This window comes from Portunus trituberculatus, chromosome 39 (genome assembly GCF_017591435.1).
Source record: "Portunus trituberculatus isolate SZX2019 chromosome 39, ASM1759143v1, whole genome shotgun sequence".
Lineage (NCBI taxonomy): Eukaryota > Metazoa > Arthropoda > Malacostraca > Decapoda > Portunidae > Portunus > Portunus trituberculatus.
The window spans coordinates 16,184,836-16,196,294 of record NC_059293.1 but is presented as its reverse complement, the minus strand read 5'-3'; the positions used below and the strand labels follow the sequence as shown (position 1 = coordinate 16,196,294).

The window sequence follows — 11,459 nt, the reverse complement described above, 5'->3', positions numbered from 1 at the left end:
AGTGCCTTGAAACACCTTTATAGAGATCTTGCCAAAACGCGTGACATTTTTAACCTAATACTAACTAGAATCGTATTGTATTTCATCACTCCACGCGGATAACAAGCGATCATAAATCCCTACACTGAAATGGCCTAAAGTATTGTATATAAGACTACCTCCATGACTCTTAAACGAAAACATGACAAAAAAACCTCTTCACACACGAAACTCAACCAAAAAAAAAAAAACATTCACGTACATTGGAAAAATAGTCATACACTCTTACATAACAAAAAGAAAATCAATCAAGCTATAAAGAGAAGAACGTGAGAAGTGAACAAGTTACTAAATGTTCCTGTGCAGAAAAGTGTAAAGCATGTCAGTCACTTTACTCAGGCATGAAAGAGGAGGACGTCCGCGTGGGTGTTTGACGAGAGCCAGGCAACGTGACTTGAGAGGCCAGGCACGTGAAAAATCTTTGTCAGTCTTTGGCGTGTGTGTTTTGTGTGTGAAGACTGAATATTGAAGGAGAGAGGAGGGAGCTATTTGTGGCCTGTTAGTGGGGGCGGTAACTTCAGTAATAGTCGTGGTTTAAATCGTGCTTTGTAAGGCGGTGGTTTGTATTAATTGTAGAAACAGTTGTAGCTTTGTAGAAATTTAGAGGTTTTTTCTCCTTTCTGTTTGTTGTAGTATTTGTGATATTTGTAGTAATAGTAGTAGTAGTAGTAGTAGTAGTAGTAGTAGTAGTAGTAGTTGTTATTTTCATGCACTATAAATTTTGATTAGTAAGATTATTGCATACCAGTAATAGTAGTAGTATCAGAAACAGCAGTAGTAGTAATAGTACCAGCAGTAACAGTAGTAGTAATAGTGACAGAATAGTAATAGTAATAGAAACCAGCAAAAATAGTAGTAGTAGTAGTAGTAGTAGTAGTAGTAGTAGTAGTAGTAGTATCACCATCAGTATCACCACCTTGCTTCGCCTCACCTCTTTCACCGTTTCAACTCCTTCAGTAATTCTCTTTAATCTTCGGTATTTTCCCACCACTCCCTTACGGCGGCGAGGGGGAAGCTTAGCCACGGTGGAGGCAGAGCTGAGGGAGACTCGGTAGTGGTAGTGGGAGTTTGAGTGGCGGCAGTACTCTTCCCCTTCTCTCATTCCTCTCTCCAACAGCCCTTTAATCTCGTCACTCACACGCAAAAATAGAACACAGAATAATTATAGAAGACAAAGGCAGTGCATCCGCGGGGCATCTTTACTATTCCTCTTATCATCGTTATCATTATATCTAAATTAGGAGATGCACTGCAGGGTCTAGAAAAATAACCGAGGAAAAAGAGAGAAGCTTGCCTTGGTCGGTGCTCAACAAAGGAACACAAAGGAACTCCAGGTAACCCAAGGCGTGTGGGTCCTAATTACATTACCTGTTTGGAGAGAGGAAAATTTATTTATGAGGTGAGGTAAATGATGCTTGTCATTTTTCTCTTCTCTCCCTCGTTTGTTGTTGTTTTTTTGTTGTTTTTTTAAGTTTATTTTGTTTATGAAGTTGAATGTTTATTACACAAGTTTGTGAATGATGTTGAAGAGAGAAGAGTTGGTGGTGTTGTATCTATGTTTACAGGATGGCTTGATGGCTTACTGCTGTGTTGCTTCTTTTTTTTTTTTTTTTATAAGGTACATAGCATAAGTGTTTACGTTTTGTTGTATATGTTTGAGCTTGCGAGGGGTGAAAAAGAAAAAGGTTGCTGGAGTGTTGCTGTCTTGAGAGTTGAGAGCTGCTTAATGTATTGTCTGTTTTATACAAATACTCTGCAGCAAAACAAATGGCGCTGTTCATATAAATGTCTCTCCAGACAAAGACAGGATGCTTGACACTTTTCCAGCAGATGGAGTGACACGTACAGACAAACAAGCGACAATAATAGTGAGGAATAAAATGCATACAATAAAGAATTTTACTTCAGAACAAGAGAGTTTTGCGTGGGATCGAATGGTAATGGTTTAAATAACGTCACGAAACTAAACAATAAGTGAATATTGAATGAAACTGAGGGAAAATTTGTTAGTTGATATAATGAACACGTATTGTCAAAAAGGTTTTCGATCTTCCTGAAAAAAAAAAAGAATAAATAAAAATGTAAAAACACTGAAGAAGCATTGCCATGATCTGCGTGTGTGGGCCATTACTGGAAGATACTCAGGAAAGCACCACTGGTAATATTTCCACCTAAAAGCATATGAGGCAAGACTTCTTATGACTATCCATACCTCCACTCTCTATTGTACGTGGACTCCTTATTTATAGCATTATCTTCCCTCTTTTCTGTCTACATCTTGGGTCTCTGTGGGCTGAGATCCTTTCCTCCCTCCCTGGCATCCAAAACCAACGTAGTGTAGCGATACTTTGCCTCTTCTTACTGTGATATACTCTGTTTCCTTGGCTATCCTTGCGTCCCTCGTGGCTACCTTACCTTACTGTACTGTACATTACCAAAGCCTTTCTCTCACCACTGTCTGAGATCCTGTCTTTGTCTGGCACTCAAAAAGCAATGTTATGTAGTCTCCCTCCCTTTCTTTTCCTTAGTTTCATATTTATTTATAGGTAGAAGTAATGGGTTCAAGTTTATGTTAGGTTTTTAGAGGGATGAAAAGGAACTGGTTAGATCCTGTCTTTGTCTGGCACTCAAAAGCAATGTTATATAGTCTCCCTCCCTTTCCTTTCCTTAGTTTCATATGAGCTTATAGATTAGGATGAGTATGGGTTCAAGTTTAGGTTAGGTTTTTAATCTCTTCAGTACCAGGACGCGTTTTCATAACCATTCTAGTTACTGTTTGGCGATTTTATACAGCTTCAGAAAGAAATGTTGGGATCAAAATGTTGAAGATTCTGACCATAAATCTTTGACCTCCATAAATCCTTCCTAATGCAATGAAAATCGTCTAATCATACCCAAATGTAAGGTAAAATGCGTCTCAATACTGAAGGGGGTTAAAGTGATGAAAAATAATTAGTTATCAAATAGGATGGTAGATGAATGAGTTAGATGCATTTTTTTATATCAGTAGTGTTATAGCTGAGCTGAATCAAACACTACGGAGGAATATGAGAAGAAATATACTTGAATTGTTCTGTAATCGGACCTTTGCTAAGCCTGGAGTGGGTTGACGGATCCTGTGAGTCACGTCCATGCTGAAACTGACATAGGAATAGAGAAATGGGACTGACGCGAAGGAAAAGTAGGTGAGAGAAAAATAAATATCGTGAGAACAGCAACAAAAAATAATGATAAAACCTGTACCCTCATAAGCTCTGACAGGTGACAGATCTCTTGAGTCACTTCGCCGCAGAAACTTACTTGGGGAGGAGAAAAATGGAACAGACGTGGGGGAGAAAAGAGGTACCAGATATAAATAACACTGCCTGGAAATATAGGAGGAAGAAATAATGTATAGAGTTACACCTTGACGCATGCGCAAAACGAACCATACGCGAAAATAAAAGGAAAAATGGAAAAAGCATGAGAAAATAAAAATGACGAAAAAGAAAAGAAAACTAGCCAAAATAAGTACTTGAAATGACCAAAACTGGATTATTTTCACATCCGACCAGTAGATACACACGAAAGAGACACGCTGACCAAACCAAGGAGAGAAACACAAACGAAAAGGACACAGAGAGAGAGAGATAGAGACAGAGAGAAATAGAGAAAGAAAGCTGACAACCGAGAACCAGAGAGAATGAAGAAAAAAAAAAAAAAAGAGTCACAGCAGCAAACCCTCAGTCAACCCGCAGCTCGATCCCGTTTTCTCCCCTTCGGAAACGCAACAAAGCAGAATTTAACCGGACAGAAGAAAACGATGCAACACAACTTCCCTCGCAAAACAAAACGGACGAGCTCAGACTCACGCAGCGCTGGGGAAACTTCGGGGGGGGGGAAATATTTCGTCTCCTTGCACTTCATATTTTATGGAGAAGGGGGAGAGGAAGAGGAGGAGGAGGAAGAAGAAGAAGAAGGAGGCGTTGAGATGGAAGACGTGAAGGGATCTCTGTCTCTGTTCCTTTCCCCGATAGAAACTGTCTCTTTGGCCTCCTCTCGGTGTGTGTGTGTGTGTGGTGTGGGTGTGGGTGTGGGTGTGGGTGTGGGTGTGTGTGTTAGTTCCTACGATTCTGTTTCTTCCATTTTCCTTGTGTCTATTTGTCTGTGTCCTCGTTCATTTTTTTTTTCTTTCTCCATATTTTTCTTTGTGCTTTATTGTCTCTCTGTTTGCCTGTTTGTTTGTATACCTGTGTGTGTGTGTCTGTTTGTTTGTGTGTCTGGTATTCTTGTCCGTATGTTTGTCTGTCTTTCTGTTTGGCTGTCTGTCTGTCTCTATCTGTTATTCTATATGTTGATCTCATTTTTTATTTGATGTACTCTCTCTCTCTCTCTCTCTCTCTCTCTCTCTCTCTCTCTCTCTCTCTCTCTCTCTCTCTCTCTCTCTCTCGTACCCACCCCTTATTTTTCCATTAGGCCCCTCTTACCCCCCCCACCACCACCACAACCACTCTCCCTTTTACAACAACAAACCCAATTAAATTTTCTTTCTAATTCTGGACTCCTTTAGACCTTCAATTATCTCATTTATTTGTTCTTTTTTTTAACAGAGTGAGTTCGATTTTCTTTTATGTTCTTATTTTCTCTTAGTTCTTTCTTTCTTCACTTCCTTCCGATATCACGCGAGCTGATTTTTTTTTTTCTTCTTCTTCTTCCTCTTTCTTTATTTGTTGTCCTTTTCATACAAGCAGTCGTAAAAGTGTCTTGTAATCTTTGTATACTTGTTCTCGTGTTTATCATCTTCTTCCCTCATTTATTCTGCTTCTTTCTTATCTTTTTTCGTTTTTTTGTTACATTCTTCTTTGTTTTGTGTCTCGTTTCTTGATTCTCGGCTCGCATGACAACATACATACATACAGACAGACAGACAGACGGACACTTTCTCATATAGTTCTCATTAATAAAAGTAAATATGGTGATAGGAAAATAAATACACTTCATTTATTATTTTCCTTTGGTTTCATATCTTTATAAATCCACGTTCCTTCTCTCCCAGGTCTTGGCGCGGCCTGACCCATCATTGCAACGTTTGGTGAGTAAGAAAACGTTTTATTTTTGGCGGGCAAACGTTTAGCTGAAGATTGAACCGCAGAGTCAATCCTAAAACTCACTCTCTCTCTCTCTCTCTCTCTCTCTCTCTCTCTCTCTCTCTTGCAGTAACACCTTTCCCATCTCTCAATCTTCTCTCACATTCTTTTTCTCTCCTTCACTCTTCACCTTTCTGTCTTTCCTCCCACACGCTTTACCTTTCTCTCTCTCTCTCTCTCTCTCTCTCTCTCTCTCTCTCTCTCTCTCTCTCTCTCTCTCTCTCTCTCTCTCTCTCTCTCTCTCTCTCTCTCTCTCTCTCCCTTCATCTTTTCCTCCATTCTATGTTTCGCCTCTCTTCTCGTCTCTTCATGCAATCTCTCTTATTTCGTTTCATTCTCTCATTCTCCTTTTTCTCTCTCTCTCTCTCTCTCTCTCTCTCTCTCTCTCTCTCTCTCTCTCTCTCTCTCTCTCTCTCTCTCTCTCTCTCTCTCTCTCTCTCTCTCTCTCTCTCTCTCTCTCTCTCTCTCTCTCTAATATCACGTCAGTCCCACATACGCATTTTTTCTCCTTCACCCCTTCTTCATCTCTCATATATCCTTTCTTCATACCTCCTCCTCCTCCTCCTCCTCCTCCTCCTCCTCCTCCTCCTCCTCCTCCTCCTCCTCCTCCTCCTCCTCCTCCTTCTCCTTTACATATTCTCTTTTCTTACCACTTTCTCTCATACACTTGTCATTCTCTCTCTCTCTCTCTCTCTCTCTCTCTCTCTCTCTCTCTCTCTCTCTCTCTCTCTCTCTCTCTCTCTCTCTCTCTCTTTTCATTCGTTTCCCACTCTTCCATATTCACCTTTCATCTTTCCTGCCTTCGTTCTTCCTTCCTTCCTTCCTTCCTTCCTTCCTTCCTTCCTTCCTTCCTTCCTTCCTTCCTTCCTTCCTTCCTTCCTACATACATACATTCCTTCCCTTCCCTTTCGTTAACTTGCTCTCCATCCTCCTATCCTCTCTCCTTTCCCCCTCATCTTCTCCCTTCCTCGTCTCCCATTCTGTCTCCCCTCACACTCCGATGCCCTTTTCTCTCCCCTCGCCTCCTTTCATCTCCTTCCCCTTACGCGCTTGCCCTTATCTCTCGTGTATTAGTTTCCCAGCATCCCTCGTGGCCATGGAGGTGCTTCGCGCAAGACCGTCAGGCGTCATGGATTGGATTTGTTGAGATTGATGAGTGACTGAAGATTTGCTGGCTAAGGAATGTAGGAAGTGTGTGTGTGTGTGTTGTACGTTCTGTTTACTCTCTCTCTCTCTCTCTCTCTCTCTCTCTCTCTCTCTCTCTCTCTCTCTCTCTCTCTCTCTCTCTCTCTCTCTGTTTGTGTTGTTGTTTTTATGGGGGTTTTTTACCGTTTGTGTCTTTTCTTCAGTTTTTTTTCATTTTATTTTGTTTCATTGTGTGTCTCTCTCTCTCTCTCTCTCTCTCTCTCTCTCTCTCTCTCTCTCTCTCTCTGTGTGTGTGTGTGTGTGTGTGTGTGTGTGTATGTTTTATATTCTGTCTATTATTTTCGTATTTTCCTTGTTGTTCCTCTTCTTTATCTCTCTTACTCATTTTTTCCTCGTTTAATCTCCTTAGTCTTCACTTTTCCTCTTCCTTATCTTCTTTCACTTTTTTTTTTTTTTTTTTTTTTTTTGTTGGGTTTCCTTTCTCTGTCTTTCTCTTCCTCTTTTCGCAATTTCCTCTGTTTTTCTCTTTTACGTTTTCTTTGTTCTGTTGTTCGTTGTTTTTTTTTTTTATTTGTGCTTAAATATGTTTAACTTTATTTAGATTTACTATTTTGGTGTTTTCTTTCCATATTCTTCCTTTTTCCTATTATATTTTCCTTCTTTTTCGTGTTCTTTCTGTTTGTCTCTCTTTCCTTCCCTTTCCTCCATCTTTATTCATTTCCTTTCATTTCCTTTCTATCAATTTTCTCTTCCTTCCCATCCATTTTTTTCCCTATTCTTCGTTCCTTCCTTTCCTTTTCTTCTCTTTCCATCATATTACCTCATTCCTTCACCTTCCATTTTCTCTTCCTTCATTCCTTTGCATTCCTTTCTTTTATTCGTCTCTTTTTTCTTCCTCTGTCTTTCTTTACATTCCTTCAATCACACCCCTTCACTTTATCTCCTGTTTCTCTTTCTCCCTTTCGTTTTATTGCATTGTGTCACATTACGTTCTTTTATTCACTTTTTACCTCCTCCTCCTCCTCCTCTTCCTCCTCCTCCTCTTCCTCCTCCTCCTCCTCCTCCTCTGAGTTTCACAGTATTTGAGTCTTTGATGGTTTTTTTCCTTCTCATGATGTAATAGTTATTCTCAATAGTGTTTTTTTTCCCCACGCCCAGGTATTACTTATCGACTCTCTCTCTCTCTCTCTCTCTCTCTCTCTCTCTCTCTCTCTCTCTCTCTCTCTCTCTCTCTCTCTCTCTCTCTCTCTCTCTCTCTCTCTCTCTCTCTCTCTCTCTCTCTCTCTCTCTCTCTCTCTCTGTACGTAATAACAATGAGATTCATTCACTAATTAATCTAAAACTTTCTTTAATTATGTACCAATGAGAAATTCTCCTTTACTGTCTGTCACCTGAAGCGATCTCTCTCTCTCTCTCTCTCTCTCTCTCTCTCTCTCTCTCTCTCTCTCTCTCTCTCTCTCTCTCTCTCTCTCTCTCTCTCACAGTCAGCCATTGCAGGAATAAACAAGCAGACATTCCAAACACACACACACACACACAACTCACACACAGACTTATCCATACAGTGCTGAAACCTCGTTAGCACACTTAAACAATCAGTAAGTGAAGAAAGACGACTGAAACTACACTCACACATACACAAATATTCCAACACACACGCATACACTCACGCACTCACGTTCTCATTAAGCAGATAAGCATATAGAGGCAGGACACCTTGGAACACAAACACAGGAGCAATATCTAACCTCCTCCAGCTCCGGCACATCCCGCACACACGCACCCAGAACAAAGGAACACTCAGGCACCACGTTTTCTGTGAGGCACTAAGATCGACCAGACAGGAGGGAGTCTCTTGCCCCCAAAGCCTCGAATACAAAGAGGAGGACCAGGTGTGGAAGGAGGGGGATAGAGGCGAGGAAAGAGGACATCAGTGGGTATCAAGGCAGGTAAAGGTGCAGCAGACAGAGGGAAAGGAAGCTTGGGTAAGGGAAGGAAGGAAAAGGAAAGGGGTCACTTAGGAGAACTTAATGAGGTGAAAAATAAACTGTAGTTGGTTTGTTTAGAGCACGAAGGAGAGAGAAAATGGGATATTCCAGGTGGGAGATTGAAAGGTGTCACTTAGAAGAACTTCATGAGGTGAAAAATAAACTCTTGTAGGTATGTTTAGAGCTTGAAGGGAAGAGAAAATGGGATATTCTAGGGATCACTTGAGAAATCTTGATGATGCGAAAATATGGAATAGTTGATTTGTTAAAGGCACAGAATGGTGGGATAAGACAACATGAAAGAAAAAAAGGTGCTCTATATAGGTTAGGAAAAGACGATTCGAAAATAGAAGAGATTATAAGCGATTACATTTCAAAACTTAATGAAATGAAGAAAAACTAAACATTCTGGATTTGTTAAGGACATAGAATTAAAAAAAGAACTAAGTATATTTGAAAATGCAAGAAAGGACCACGAAAAAAAAAGAGAGAAGAGAAAAAGAGCTATAGTAACGTAAAGAAGAAAGCAAAACAAGAACCTAATTGAATAAAAAGGAAGCCATCGACAGAGAACAGATAAAAATAAACGAAGCTATAGCAGAATAAAAAAAATAAAGCTATAGATAGATAAGAAAATGCGATACAAAACCTAATTGAATAAAAATTAATCTATTGAGAAAGGAGACAAACAAACAAAACGTGAAGGGAAATAAAACTAGAGGCCTTTAAATAGAACTGAATGACTGGAATAAAAAAAAAGAGAAACAAGAACAAGAATGCGGTAGGGAATAAAAAAAAGAAGGGAAGATAGAGTTGAACAGGTGAATTTGTGAGCAGGTGAATAGTGAAGATGTGTGTGGGTGAGCAGGTGTGGGAGGAACAAGGCAGGTAGGAGTGTAAAATAATACAGACAAAAACGAGTGAATACTTGAGAAAGCACAAGGTAAAGGGAGCTATGTATAGAAACAATAAAAAAAAAAAGTGGGGAAAAAGGGAAAAAAAAAAACTAACCTCAACATCTCTTCTCTAAAACCGAGATTCCAATTTTCCTCCTCATCACTTTCCTTACTTTCTCTCTTTTTTTTTCCTCCTTTTTCTTAACTGCCCGTCCAATTAGTCCTGTCTCTCTGTTGATGTTCTCCCGTCTTATTAACCGCACACCCTCTGTTGACCTTTAAAGAAAACGGAGGGTGGTCATCTGAGCCATCAAAGAGAAAGTGGGTCTTGAGGGGGCGGGGGAACTAAATGAGCTAAATGGAACAGGGGAATGACTTGCTTTGTAGATTATTATCAAATCTGAGGAACGAAAAAATATTAAATGGGAAGATTATGTGAGAGAGAGAGAGAGAGAGAGAGAGAGAGAGAGAGAGACTTGCTATAATGAAGTGATAGTGTGTGTGTGTGTGTGTGTGTGTGTGTGTGTGTGTGTGTGTGTGTGTGTGTGTGTGTATCCACTCTTTTCCTTTATTAATTTCCTGTACTGTATTAATTTTTCCTCCACTAATGAGCTGAAGAAATACAAGACGATCTGATTAATGAAGTTCTCTTGTACGTATTGATGTTCTAGTTTCCATTTTGTCACTTTTTTTTTGTAGTATTGCATTGAATTGACTAGTAATTCTCTCTCTCTCTCTCTCTCTCTCTCTCTCTCTCTCTCTCTCTCTCTCTCTCTCTCTCTCTCTCTCTCTCTCTCTCTCTCTCTCTCTCTCTCATATTGTCACCGTTCATATTTAATAGTCATGTTTCCTAGTAGTTTTTTCCCGCCAATCGCCTGTGATGAATGTACGTAATGGCAAGGCACGTACAGCTAGTACAGAGACACGTGTGACGAATAAAAAGAAATAAAAAAGAAAAGAAAATGAATTGGAATGGATGAGAAAAAAAAAAAACATGAAAAAGTGGCAAAGAACATGGCATAACTTACTTTTTCCACCGTATTATTTGGCGTTTGGCTGTATTGCACGCCCTGTTGCAACACACCATCAGGGACACCGTTGCAACACACCACAGCGCCATACACTTACTTGCAACACCTACAGCACATAGAGAACCACACACCACCAACCACCATCACCGGAATAAAAAAAAAGGTAATAGACTCATTGATATAAATTGTAGGGTTATGAGTATTTCGCAATGCTGGTCCGTGTTGTGTGCGTTTGACAGACAGTTGCTCCGTGATTGTGTTATGGCGCCGCAGCAACAAGGAGGGAGGGAGTGGTGTCACGCGCTGCTGGAGTGACAAGAGAGAGGGTGTGTTACGAGAGGGAGTGTTACTGGGAATCGTAAAGAGTAACAAACACACGAATATAAAGCAGAGACCATTATGCTTTTGTTTTTGTGTGTTTTCAATTGTTTATTCGTTCATTCACTTTGTTGGTTGGTTTATGTTTGTGTGTGTGTGTGTGTGTGTGTGTGTGTGTGTGTGTGTGTGTGTGTGTGTGTGTGTGTGTGTGTGTGTGTGTGTGTGTGTAAGTAGCTTCCGTTATGGCTCTTGCATGGAGTGATAGATGACCAAAGTAGACACAGTAAACAGGTTAACTTTAGAGATTCAGTTAAATACATGTCCAGAAACGATAAGTAAATGTATATAGGCAATCTTTATACAGGGTCTACTTATTTGCAGATCTAGTGGTTTCTTCTTCTTCTTCTTCTTCTTCTTCTTCTTCTTCTTCTTCTTCTTCTTCTTTATGTAGATATACTGGTTTCTTCTTATTATTATTATTTTTTACTTTTATTTTTATTTTACATTCTTATTCTTCGTATTATTATTCCTCTTATTCTTATTCTCATTCTTCGTCTTCTTCTTCATCATCTTATTATTATTTTTTTCTTCTTCTTCTTCTTTCCTCCTCCTCCTCCTCTTCTTCCTCCCTCCCTCCCTCCCTCCCTCCCTCCCTTCTTTTATGTTTTTATATTCCCATGGGCCAGGCTGGAAGTGAACCTTTTCGTGTAACATTGAGCAGGGTCTGACCACTGAGCAAGGTGAACTCAAGCAACCCATCTGTCCATCTACCTTCTTATACCTGGCCGGTGAATAACGCACAGTGGAAGGGATTATACAAGAAGAAAAAGGAGGAGGGACGCTTGGTAATGCATTGGTTATATGGTGGGATAGAAAACCAGTCACGTTTATTTTGGTCTCTATGTGTTTGAAGAT

The 11,459-nt window shown here is 40.0% G+C and overlaps 1 long non-coding RNA gene across 1 annotated transcript in view; it reads left to right on the top strand.

Moving 5' to 3' along the window:
• The window catches only part of LOC123515593, a 183,695-nt gene extending 178,583 nt beyond the window's left edge, over positions 1-5,112 (top strand). The window contains exon 4 of the long non-coding RNA XR_006677908.1: positions 5,075-5,112. This is a non-coding gene — a long non-coding RNA (uncharacterized LOC123515593). The remainder of the gene's footprint in view (positions 1-5,074) is intronic.
• The last annotated feature ends 6,347 nt before the right edge of the window (positions 5,113-11,459 follow it).